Below are 13,860 nucleotides of genomic sequence, written 5' to 3' on the forward strand. Positions count from 1 at the left end.
CTCCCAGTTAAGCACGAGATTAACCTCAATGGAGCGCTGCAACACTTTATCAAGGTTAGACAGACAGTTAGAAAAATCACTTCCATAAACACTAAAATCGTCCATGAAAACTTTCATAATAGACTCGATATACTCTGAAAATATCCCCATCATGCACCTTTGGAAGATAGCAGGCGCATTACATAAACCAAAAGGCATCCTGCGATAAGCAAACACGCCCTGAGGACAAGTAAAAGTAGTCTTAGCTTGATCATCTGGGTGAAAAGGGATCTGAAAGAACCCTGAATACCCGTCTAAATAGCATAAAAACTTATGAGAAGCTAACCTTTCTACCATCTGATCAATAAAGGGGAGGGGAAAGTGATCTTTCTTGGTGGCGGCATTCAGCTGTTTGTAATCTATACACATCCGCCAACCAGTCACTACTCTAGTAGGTATTAACTAATTTTTATCATTCCTAACCACGGTAGTCCCTTCTTTCTTAGGGACCACCTGCACTGGACTCACCCACTTAGAATGACCAATAGAATAGATAATACCTGCTGATACGTGCCTAATGTATAGTTTTTTTGGCCTATTTCAGCACGTATTTCTATGCATTTCTATACTGTTTTTATAGTATTTTGCCCCGAATTGGCTACTTTGGTGTATTTTGTCCTTTTTGTAGGGATAATCGCGGAAGTAGCGGAACCATGCTCCATTTCGTCCTTTTTGCATGCATTTAGAGGAGACGGGATTGTCCCGGAGTGAGATGTTGCACTTAGAAGTGTCGTTGCACGCATTACGAGGCATTTGGGTGAAGACGTGAGCTGAATTGAAGACCCAAGTGGTCTATCGAGCTGTTTGGTGGACGATCGAGTGGTCCCTAAGCTCCCCAAGGCTCGATCGAGCTATTCCTTACTCGATCGAGTAAGCTGCATTTGACCAAGTCCTCGATCGAGAACCCTGCTGGTCGATCGAGGAGTTTCTGCTGAGATCTTGGTCGATCGAGTGGTTTAACCCACTCGATCGAGAGGTTCCGACTCTATGGGCTTTAATTAGTCCGTGTTTTAATTATTTCCGCAATAACACTTTGTGTTTGGCTATTTAACCTATGTTTTACTAGGTTATTAGTCATCTACCTTTTATCTATCTTTTATTCTTTTTATCATCTTTTTACTCTCTTAGTTTATACATTAGACACTGTTACTTTCTACGTTGCTTCAACCTTCGACTGCTACTCTTGTTTCCGGAATTGCTTCGCTCGGATTTCGAGTTCTTTACGCCGGAATTTGCTTGGATTGTAATCCCCTTCCTTCTTTCAATAATAATTAACCTTTCGTTGCATTAATTTCTTGTTGTCCTTATTTATTCTTCTGCCCTAGTTTATTTATTAGCGAATTTTATTATTATTTCATTATGTCATCTGCTGGAAATTTATATGCTGTTAGATTAATTACGAGTATGAGTAGCTAAACCCCTTCATGTTGGGATTAGGGGATCTGCGGTAGAATAATGACGACGTAGTGAATGAATTAGACGAATTGATTAAAGAGACTCTGTCACTATAGCAATATAACTGTAATTCTCGACCTAGTTGAGTGCACGCTTCTATGTCACCCATTAATCTGGCTACAATTAATCCTGGATCGAAAGATTGGACTAAATAGGCCTGCTATAAACAGTAGACTACCCTAATGAGGACGAAAGTTAAGTTAGTGGTATTTTAGGGTGGGAAGTGGACCGAAAGGACCTTCTAATATCCGTCTCGCTTTAGTTCGCCTGAGTCATTTACTGCTAAGTTGTTGAACTACCGTAGTGAACCGAATTCCCGACATGTCTCCCTCTTATTGATAGTTTAATTCACTTCCTGCTTTACTGCTCTTGCCTTATTTCTCTTCCTTTCAACTCCGTAGTTTAGAACCAAAAATTTAATCAACCCCAATTGTTACCATAGGATTAGAAGTAGATAGCTGTAGTTGCATTACCTCCCTGAGGATTCGATACTCGACTGCCTCTACTACATTTTTAGTTGAGACCGTTAGGTTTTATTTTTGACAGGTACGCGATAGACGTGTCAAATTTTGGCGCCGTTGCCGGGGAGGCAATTGTTTAAATTACTAGCTGTTTATTTTTAATTCTTCTTTTAGTTTAAGGAACATCGTTCCTTAGACTACTCTCATATCTTGTCTGTAGTTTCATCTTATGCGCAGGTCGCAAGGTGGTCCACTACTACCTTTTGATCCCGAGATTGAGAGATCTCTGCACGTAAAAAGGAGACTATTTCAAGAGCAACAGGCAGAGGAAGAGCCTAGTTCTCGTGGTAACTTTTACGAGAACGAGCTTTTCGAAGACAATCCACCGTCTTCTCCGCCTTCCAATTTATCGGTTGAGTCTCGTTACTTTCCCAATTTCCCGAAATGGCCGAGGAAGCAACCATTGCTAGTCACTCGAGCCCACGGCCGACAATCTCTATAAAGGGTTCGAACCGGGAGATGCTAGGAAGTTCGAGCCAAAGCCTCGCATATATCAATATGGTCGAGAAAAATCAGTTCGGGGAGCTGAATCAAGACGCAGCTCAAAGATATGGAGACTTTCATTGATTATCGCTCGCTCCATACCTCCTCCCACCGGCGTGACAAATGATCGATCAAAGAAACTATGTTCATCTTCTCACTCCGCGATGCTGCAAGGGAGTGGTATAGGGATTTGGACCGAGCTGCTCACGGCATAGTAGATTGGAATTCGCTAGCATTGGCGTTTTATAAGAAGTACTTCTCTGCTTCGAGAACCATCGCCATCAGAGCTCAGATAACAAGTTTCAAACAAGGGCCTGACGAGAACTTCCACGAGGCATGGCTTCGATTTAAGAAACTGGTGCGGACCATACCGCATCACGGTTTCGAAAAGTGGAGCCTGTGTAACCATTTTTACAATGGTTTATATGATGATCGAGGGGCTATATTAGATGCTGCAGCCAACGGTCGATTTGCTGACAACTTGGGAACGACCAAAGGGTGGAAGATTATAGATGATTTAGCCACTCATAGGGCTGAATATGGGAATTCAAGAGGAAACCAAAGGAGAGCCGTTGAATCCTCTTCAGTGGCCGCATTAGAAGCCCTTACCGCGAGGTTCGACAAGTACGAACTAGGGGGAGCTCTCAAGCCAGGGATGTACCAGGTTAATGCCATGACAGACGGTCCTTTCGTCTGTACGAGGTGCGGGGTAGATGGACATGTCGCTGATTATTGTCCTAGTCCTTATGAGCAATGTGCTGCCTTCCAACACTACAGGCAAAACAACACTCATTACGAGCCGAACATCCACCCCAATCTGAGGTGGAGTAACCAGAACGTGCTCAACCCCACCGCTCCTCCAAATCAGCAGCAGCCCTATATTCCTCCACACCAGAAGCAACAAGGCTATCAGAAGCCTCCGTCCTTCAACCCTCCTAACCAAGGTGCTTCGTCATCTAGTGGGGTGAGTGAGATAGGTGAGTTAAAGTCCATGATGCAGTCCATTGCAAAGCAATTACAACAAAAGGACACGGCATTCAAGGCACTTGAGACTCAAGTTGCCCAACTGGCTGAAAATCAATCTTCAAGGAAGCCCGGTCATCTACCGACTCAAAATGACAAGAACCCAAATGAGACGGTGCATCTGATAGAGTTGAGAAGCGGTCTTTCCTATGAAGGTCCGGAAGTACAGAAATCAGACCCGAGGGAAGCTGTCGCTGATAATGAACAGTGTTCTGTTAAGAGAAAAGGACTCACGACACAAGAGTTACTCGATCGACTGAAGTCTGACGCTGAAACAGCTCGATCGAGTGGAAATGGTGAAGAATCTGGTCGATCGAGTGGTATCCCTGCTCGATCGAGTGAAGCAGAAGATGAGGTTGGTCGATCGAGTGGTAAGTTTACTCGATCGACTGAAGTTGCTGAAGAAGGTGATCGATCGAGTGAACACATTGCTCGATCGAGTGATACTGATGACGGGAAGCTTATTCGAGAGCCTGCTAGTGCTCGTTTAAGCGAGGAATCACCAGAAAGGCCTCGTTCGAGAGGTAAGAAGCGTCCAAAGGACACCGAACATGCTCCAGAAGACACTTTGGAGGCGAGAAACAAGGGACTTGAGATTCCAATTACGGTTCCCTTCCCGAGGCGGCTGCAGAATACCAAGATTAATCAACAGTTTGGCAAATTTGTCGAGCTTTTGAAGAGTTTGGAAGTTTCCGTGCCGTTCACTGAATTGCTAACCAAGGTACCCTCTTATTTAAAATTTATGAAAGAAATTTTAGCACGTAAGAGGACTATAATTGATAATGAAACCGTAGCTTTGACTGAGGTGGGGTCAGCCCTATTTCAAAATAAGCTACCTCCTAAGCAATCAGACCCGGGTAGTTTTTCGATCCCTTGTCACATAGGTATGCAATTGATTGATAATGCGCTATGCGATTTAGGCGCTAGCGTAAGTGTTTTACCTTTGTCTCTAGCTAAGAGACTTGGTGTGACAAACTGAGTTGCACCAACATGACTGTCCAGATGGCCGACCGTAGTCTATCACGGCCACTAGGTGTAGCGTAGAAGACGACTGCTCGATCGGAAGTTCTTTATTCCCGTTGATTTTGTCGTCTTAGATATCCCGAAGATGTGCACACCCCTATCATTTTAGGGAGACCATTTTTGTCCACCGCCCGTGCAAGTAATAGACGTCGGGGAAGACTTTGACCTTCCGGGTAGGGGACGAGGAGCCGACTTTTCATCACCCAAGTTCGGAGGGCTCCCATGCAAGCTCGGCCCTTGCAATGCCCTTTCTTCTGTTGACCCTATTATTGACACTCCAGATGAAAATTTGGAGAATATTGCTGTTATTGCTAACCCTCCGCCTCATACTGAGAGCAAAAAGGAGGAACATTCGTCTGTTTTCCTTACTGCAGGTACAGATGAAGGCAAGAAAGGAGCTGTCAAGGGACAGGGTGCGACCATTATCAATCAAACTGGAGCCAAGGATGCCAAAGAAGATGACAGAGGGGCGAGAACGAAGGCAGTTCGAACCTACATAGATTGGAACTATGTTCCTCCTCCTCTTGCAAACAGGAATTCAAGCTCATGGAAATCAAAGAGGACGGTCAGTGTCGCTGAAGTGACGTCCTCCAGTCAGAAGCCCACGAGGGGGCTACTGAAAGCTAATGGGAATTAAACGGGGAAATGCCCCGTGTAACAAATTGTAATAGATATTCATTTGCATTTCTTTTGAATTTCTTTATCATGTTTTTAATTAGGACAATTAGTTTAGACATTTCTTTAGCTTAGACTGAGACTATAGACTGTGTTTTCTACGTTCTTGGTATTTTGGGATATGTTTGGATATGTTTTACGCAGGTTTGGGGAAGATGCACGCAAATCAAGGAAGAAAAGACGGAAATTCAAAGAAGTCTACACGAGGAAGTCCTCGATCGAGTACTTTTTGTACTCGATCGAGTGGAAGTTGGTTCGATCGAGCTTGATGGCTACTCGATCGAGGAAGGCCACAGAGGAATTGATCGATCGAGAGGACTGTTACTCGATCGAATAAAAGGGACAACAAAAGTCCTCGATCGAGTGATTAAAACCACTCGATCGAGTGAGATGAACAGGGACAACGGGAGTTTTCTTTCTTAAAACTCTTTATTTCCCTAATTTTAATTCATTTCACCCATAATTTCCGTCTAACCTCCCCCTAATTGCGTTTTCCATTTTCCCCCAAATCCCCATTTTTTGCCCAAAATCATCAAATCCACCACCAACATTCTATCACTAGCACTTAATTCTTCAATAGCCCCTTGTTTTCCCCTTATTTTGTGTTCGTTTTCACGGTTTTCAAAGGGAATTAGGGTTTCGCGGGTTTTTCGATTAAAAATCCGCCTTTGTTGCTTGTTATTTGAAGTTTAATTGCTTGTATAGGATCATCATCATCAAGTAAGTGTTCCTTTCACACTCTTTGCATTTTCTCTTTAATTAATTCGAATTTCTTGAGGTGATTGAATTAGGGTTCGAAAATTCCTTGTCTAGTCGAATTGTTTCGATTAAATTGTGTTTATTTGCCCTTGATTAGCTTGTTGATGATGTTTTCGCAATTCCTCCCTGTTTCTACATATTAAATTCGAATTTCGCGCGATTTCCGCGATTAAGGTTCCTGTGAGTCGACATGTGTCGACTGTCAGACGGTTTTCTGTTGCCTTGCTTGCTTAACTTCAGTCCATACTCACTTATCACTGTTGTTGACTGCCGTTACCGTCCCCTATCGCCTTTATATGCTGTGAATTGTTGGGAAATCCCGTGCTGTGAGTAGCGATCTTCGACTGCTAGGAGTCATACATGCTCCCATATTTGGTTTTCATGTTGCATTCGCCTTTAGCGGTCATTATTTTATCATTTTATCACCACTCACATGCTGCTCTTCGAAATTTTTGAGGAATTGTTGGTTTTGATTGTTGTACGTCGATTGTTTCGACCAATAGGGCCATCCTTTTTGCTGTAACATGTTGGTTAGCGGTTGTTTTAACCACGGTTAGCAGCATCTTCTCTTATTCGTGCCCTTTGATACTTTGCAGGATGGACGCGAGTTCTTTGCCTTCTACCAGTACGTCCTCCAGCTCGTCCAGCTCGTCCGGGAACGAGTCAGTGGTCCCTGCTGTCACCACTACTGCCCTGGTAACCACTATAGTTCCTGCCGTTACCATTACTCCTACCAGGCCTTTCTCTTTGCTGGACTGCGGATTCATCCCCCGCTTCCCGCAGCTTGGTATGGTGCCACCGAGGCCACACCCGCAGGCTAGCCAGTTAGCCGTCACTTCCAGCCCTTCTGAGGCTGTTGCTACGGGGGAGAGCGCACTCACACCTCTACCGAAGATGCCCACGGTACGTTTCACTTCCGCGGCTCACCGGAAACGGTTAACCGCTTTACTTCGTTGCCCTCTCTCCCCCACCCGTTTCCTTGCGCGGACTGACCTAGAGACCTTAGGCATTTATGAGGAGGTCTGTAGTTTGTTGAACGGGACGGGTATGTCGGGTCTGATTACCATGCAGGAGGCTACTATTCGTACCTCTACTTACGAGTTTTTTAGCTCCTACTCTTTTGACACCGACTCTTACCAGGCTGACCACTCCAGTTCCTGTATTCACTTTCGACTCCGCAACGAGTCGCACCACTGGACCTTGGCCAAGTTTGGGAAGGTTTTGGGATTAGTTAGTGACGGTCCCACTGCCCCACCTCGAGATCTCCTTCAGCCACTTTGGGCTGCGCTTTCTCACACCCCCTTCCAGGCACGGAAGGGCGCTCATATTCACTTACCTGCGCCCCGTTACTACTTGCGTCAGTTAGGAGAGACCATTTTTGGGTGCCCTGAACCCAATAACGTGACCAACACCGAGCTAGCGATTCTCGCGGGGTACCTCAACATTGACTACGGTACCCCGTTTTTTCTAAACATTGCCTATCCGGTAGCTCGGCATTGAACGGAATTGGGACTCGGTCAAGACCGCATCGTCATGGCGGGCTGGTGACTAGGATTGCCCGCCACCTTTACCCCACCGAGCCCGGACTCACCGCACCCGATCGATGGCTCACCTTGACCTGGATGCCATGGCTGACTTGACCTGGTTCCCAAAGGCGAAGGGGAGTGCGAGGACGTGGAAGATCCGTGGTTCCACGTCTCTGCTACCTTGTCGTGCTCTACCCTTCCCCCACTTTTACCGCTCTCATCCGCTCGCCGAGGGAGCGAGGCCACCTCCACCTACCTACCACCTTACCTTCACCCCTCCTTCTTCTTCTAAGAAGAGGAAGCGGGAGGCCGGAGCATCCTCTAGCTCTCGGCTCGGACTCGAGCCCAGCCGGACCGACCCCCACGCCTCGGCCTACACCCACTCAGACTCATACTCCACCTCCACTTGACCCTCCTTCTGGTTCGGTTTTTCCGGCCAATTTTGTCTGCCCTCCTGTCTTAGAGGCGCCCGAGGTCATGGACCAAGGGCGTCGTGATGCCGCGCTTTCGGATCTGTGCAGGTACATTACTGAGATGAGACGGGATATGGCTTTGGCTGTATTCCCGCTCTACGAGTTCCACATCCGAGCCCGGCGACCAATTCCAGAGGGGTGGCCGCATCCTTCCTTCTACCGATACCCAGCGGACGGGTACCCTCCACTACCTTCTGACTCAGAGTCGGAGCCGGAGGAGACAGCGGTAGCACGAGAGGTGCGGTTACGGGCAGAGCAGGCGGCACACCGAGCTGCCAGAGAGGAGGAGAGTGACCCTCCGTTCGTACCCGATCCGGAGGATCAGGCTGGAGATGACGACTGAGTCTCCCCCTTGTTTGTTGCTGGTTTGGGGAGACCGTTTTGTTGAGTCGGAGTACCTGAGAGACGGCGGTGCCGACGACGAGTAGCTACTGGTCTACTCACTTCCCCTGTTTTCTGGCTGGTTTGGGGAAGTTCGTGTTTTGTATGTCCTCTCACTCTTTTTATTTCGTCTCCTTTATTTTTCTTTTTTTTGGTTGTATACTCCCATCCCCCATTTTTCTACTGGTGTATGCTGGAGGACAACGAGGGCGTTGTCCGTTTTGGTTTGGGGAGGGTATTGTATCCTTTTGAGTCTGCATGTGCATTTGTTTTGCATTCACGTTTAATTTTTCAGTTTGCATTTGTTGTTTATTTTCAAAAAACCAAAAAAATCTCATAAAAATTAGAAAATGTTAAAAATTCAAAAAAATTTCACGTTTATTTTTGCATTTAGGTTGAGTCGGAACGGTAGATTCCCGTGATGAAATTGCACTTAACTTGTCAATTCACTTGAGCCTTGCACTTTATTGATGGTTTTTAGCTTTGTCATACGCATAGTCTACGAATTTCTGTTCAAATAATAGCCGATCGTTTAGACTTGACTGATAAATTGGCAAACTACTTAAAAATTCTGAGTTTTAGAGCCATAACTGGTGCCATTCATGACCAGTTCATTAGGAATTTTGAGAGTAGTACTCCTTGCATAGCATGTTCGTCTCATTTGCACATTTATGACATTCAATTTCTCGTCAAATGCACATATTCGGGTCTGCGGTTGGTGTCACATGCAGGGAGGGTCTTGCAAATTCCCCTTTCTTTACATCCTTCACCCATTTAGCTCCACATTGACCAAAACTTGCCTTTTTGACCCATTAGCCACAAAGTCAACTAAGCCCGCCTAGTCAAGCTAGTTAGTCTGTCCTTTTGTGGTATGTTTTCCGTTGCAGTTTGGTCCGTAATTCCCGTTTGGAGTTGGTGTTTGTATTAAGGAAGGAGGAAGAAAAAAAAAGTATTGAAAAAGAAAAAAAAGAGAAACGTGAAAGAAGAAAAAAAAAAAAGAAAAGAAAAATGAAAAAATAATGAGATTCACGTATAAAAAGAAAGAAAAAAAAGAAAAAAAGTTGTACCCTCTTGTCAGAGTTGAGAAGATGTTTGAAGACGTACAATCGATAAGAGGGTTGGTTGTTTCAGTTAGTTGTCTCAGACGGTGTTTAAAAAAGGGAACTTTGTGACCGTCTAGCTCCTCCACTCTTATTCTATATTTTTTTTGAGGAGATTGTGCTTTCAGTCTAGTGAGTTTTGTGCCAAGTGAAGGGCACCTGTGTTTAGTCTTTCAGACAGTTGAGATCCGGATGGTTTATCATGGTCCTGTTAGGAACTAGCTTGACGCTTTTACCTCCACATTTCCATAACTTGTTTTGCCTTTTCTCACCTGAACCTCACTATTCCCATATTATTTGCAAACCCTCGGCTGTGACGGACATTTTTGGTTGGAGTGTGTGCATTAGTACTTGAATTGTCTTTCATTTTTGTTGCATGCATGCTATGTAGGTCACAGTTAGGCGAGTGACTGTCTTTTCTTCTCTCTTTTACATATAAACATTTGCCCTTTGCTTCATGAGAGAAGAGTGACCACGTGAGAGTCCGGTTTGTTGGTCTTGCAAGGTCGATAGGTCGACTTTATTTCTCAATGACTTTATAATTCGTTTGCGTATTGACTGTCTAGCTTTAAATGTTGATTTCTGTTGCATTAAAGTGGTTCAAGTAGACAAGTTAAGCTAGCTCTGAGTTATCATTTCCGTTCCATTAGTTTAGTTTTGAGTTTACTCGAGGGCGAGTAAAGGTTTGGTTTGGGGAGATTTGATACGTGCCCAATGTATAGTCTTTTTGGCCTATTTCAGCACGTACTTCTATGCATTTCTATACTGTTTTTATAGTATTTTGCCCCGAATTGGCTACTTTGGTGTATTTTGTCCTTTTTGTAGGGATAATCGCGGAAGTAGCGGAACCATGCTCCATTTCGTCCTTTTTGCATGCATTTAGAGGAGACGGGATTGTCCCGGAGTGAGATGTTGCACTTAGAAGTGTCGTTGCACGCATTACGAGGAATTTGGGTGAAGACGTGAGCTGAATTGAAGACCCAAGTGGTCTATCGAGCTGTTTGGTGGACGATCGAGTGGTCCCTAAGCTCCCCAAGGCTCGATCGAGCTATTCCTTACTCGATCGAGTAAGCTGCATTTGACCAAGTCCTCGATCGAGAACCCTGCTGGTCGATCGAGGAGTTTCTGCTGAGATCTTGGTCGATCGAGTGGTTTAACCCACTCGATCGAGAGGTTCCGACTCTATGGGCTTTAATTAGTCCGTGTTTTAATTATTTCCGCAATAACACTTTGTGTTTGGCTATTTAACCTATGTTTTACTAGGTTATTAGTCATCTACCTTTTATCTATCTTTTATTCTTTTTATCATCTTTTTACTCTCTTAGTTTATACATTAGACACTGTTACTTTCTACGTTGCTTCAACCTTCGACTGCTACTCTTGTTTCCGGAATTGCTTCGCTCGGATTTCGAGTTCTTTACGCCGGAATTTGCTTGGATTGTAATCCCCTTCCTTCTTTCAATAATAATTAACCTTTCGTTGCATTAATTTCTTGTTGTCCTTATTTATTCTTCTGCCCTAGTTTATTTATTAGCGAATTTTATTATTATTTCATTATGTCATCTGCTGGAAATTTATATGCTGTTAGATTAATTACGAGTATGAGTAGCTAAACCCCTTCATGTTGGGATTAGGGGATCTGCGGTAGAATAATGACGACGTAGTGAATGAATTAGACGAATTGATTAAAGAGACTCTGTCACTATAGCAATATAACTGTAATTCTCGACCTAGTTGAGTGCACGCTTCTATGTCACCCATTAACTGCTACAATTAATCCTGGATCGAAAGATTGGACTAAATAGGCCCGCTATAAACAGAGACTACCCTAATGAGGACGAAAGTTAAGTTAGTGGTATTTTAGGGTGGGAAGTGGACCGAAAGGACCTTCTAATATCCGTCTCGCTTTAGTTCGTCTGAGTCATTTACTGCTAAGTTGTTGAACTACCGTAGTGAACCGAATTCCCGACATGTCTCCCTCTTATTGATAGTTTAATTCACTTCCTGCTTTACTGCTCTTGCCTTATTTCTCTTCCTTTCAACTCCGTAGTTTAGAACCAAAAATTTAATCAACCCCAATTGTTACCATAGGATTAGAAGTAGATAGCTGTAGTTGCATTACCTCCCTGAGGATTCGATACTCGACTGCCTCTACTACATTTTTAGTTGAGACCGTTAGGTTTTATTTTTGATAGGTACGCGACAGACGTGTCACCTGCGTCGAGCAGCTTCATTACCTCAGCCATCACAACATCTTGCATCTTCTGATTAAGCCGGCGCTGACCCTGTCTGCAAGGTTTGTGATCTTCCTCCAGCTCTATCATGTGCATAAAAATATGGGGACTAATCCCCTTGATATCGTCCAAGGAATAACCCAAAGCTTTCCTGTTTTTCTTAAGCACAGCTAACAAGGAAGTCAGCAGATCATTATCAAGCTTAGCACTAACAATGACTGGATATTGCTCAGTATCATCTAAGAAAACATATTTTAGATGAGCGGGAAGAGGCTTACGCTCAGGTACCTTTACCTCAATGGAGCAAAGGGTACTGATCATCTGTTCCACTTGCTCTCCCTCAGCGACAATGAGTTCACGCTCATCTAAATCATCTTTACGCAAATCCAACACAACGTCATCGTCATCTAGGTTATCTGCACACTCATCCAAAACCATAAGAGCCTCTAGTGGGTCCTTTATAAAAGAACCCGACCAGAAGTCATAAATAGACTCGTCAATAAAATGAACAGAATAACATGTGTCCTCTATCATTGGCCGAGCTAAAATGCTAGGCAGACTGAACGTGATCGCTTCATCCCCTACTGCAAGAGTCAAACGCCCTTCTTTGACATCAATAGTGGCCCCGGCTGTACAAAGGAACGGTCTTCCTAATATAACTGGGGTCCAGGTGTCCTCAGCTATGTCTAGAACAATAAAATTTACTGGTATAAACAACTTGCCTATTTTCACAGGCACGTCCTCTAAGACACCCAAGGGTCGCCTAACAGATCTATCAGCCATCTGTAGGGTAATGTTAGTCTATTTAAGGTGACCCATATTCAATTTCTTGCAGATGGATAGGGGCAAGACACTCACACTGGCTCCTAAATCACAAAGAGCCTTATCAATTACCTCATTGTCTATAATACAGGTAATAGAGAAGGTACCCGGGTCCTTTATTTTAGGTGGAGCCTTATTTAAAAGTAAATTACTAAACTCTTCCAAAAATGAAACGGTCTCAAATTCACTTAGCTCTCTCTTACGCGTCACAATATCTTTCATGAATTTAGCGTAAGTAGGTACCTGGGTAATAAGTTCGATAAAAGGGACAATTATCTGGAGCTTCTTGACAACGTCCACAAACTTACCGTACTGTCGCTCAACCTTTGCATCCTTCAGACGACCTGGAAAGGGTACACTGGTAGCAATGAGTGGACTCGCGACTTTCTCTTTACCTTTATCAGCACGTGACGTCTTCACAGCAGGGGAAGATGACACGGTAGCGGAATTAGATGTCAAAATAAGATCTCCGATGGTTCTGGCACTCGATCGAGCACTTTCCTCACTCGATCGAGTGAATTTATCCCAAGAACTACTCGATCGAAGTGTTTGAGCCACTCGATCGAGCTCTTGTATTTCCGGCTCACTCGATCGACCACAATTTTCACTCGATCGAGTGACTTCTTCTGCCAGATCACTCGATCGAGAGGAATATATACTCGATCGACCATGTTTCATTTGGGGCACCTCTCGATCGAGTAAGATTTTTACTCGATCGATCATCTGGATTGGATATTTCACTCGATCGAGTAGTATTTTCACTCGATCGAGTGCCTGGACAATATACAGCAGGGATATCGTCCGTAAACTCATCCAGCTCTTCTTCCGGGGCATTATCAGCTGTCACAATCCCGTCTTTTGGCATTTTTGGCCCCACATAAGCACGGCCACTTTGGAGATTGATGGCGTTGACTGGGTCGCACATCGGTGGATGGTTTAGCTAGGTCTTTCGCGAGTGTTAACTGCGCGACTTGTTCTCTTAAATCAACGATAACGGTATCATCCTTGTTGGATTTCTCCCCAAACTGTTGCATTAAGTTCAAAACCAAGGATTTCAGTTCGGCATTCTCCCCATTTGTAGAAGGAGGGTCTGGCTGCGGCACTAGCTTAGAAGGAGTAGAACCATTTGTCATTTCTTCATATAATTGAGAAAAAGGAACTCCTTGCTTGTATTTCTGATAAGCATGGATGCGCTCTATTCTCGCCATACAACCAATGGGGTCGTGCCCCTCCATACCGCATCTACCGCATATCTCCTATAGCCTCCGTAATCTCCACATTATGTAGACTTTTGCTAGGACTCTCCACTTCAGCTGCTACCAACTCGTTAACTTGCCTACTTCCTC

The sequence above is a fragment of the Silene latifolia genome, chromosome 9 (genome assembly GCF_048544455.1).
Source record: "Silene latifolia isolate original U9 population chromosome 9, ASM4854445v1, whole genome shotgun sequence".
Classification (NCBI taxonomy): Eukaryota; Viridiplantae; Streptophyta; class Magnoliopsida; order Caryophyllales; family Caryophyllaceae; genus Silene; species Silene latifolia.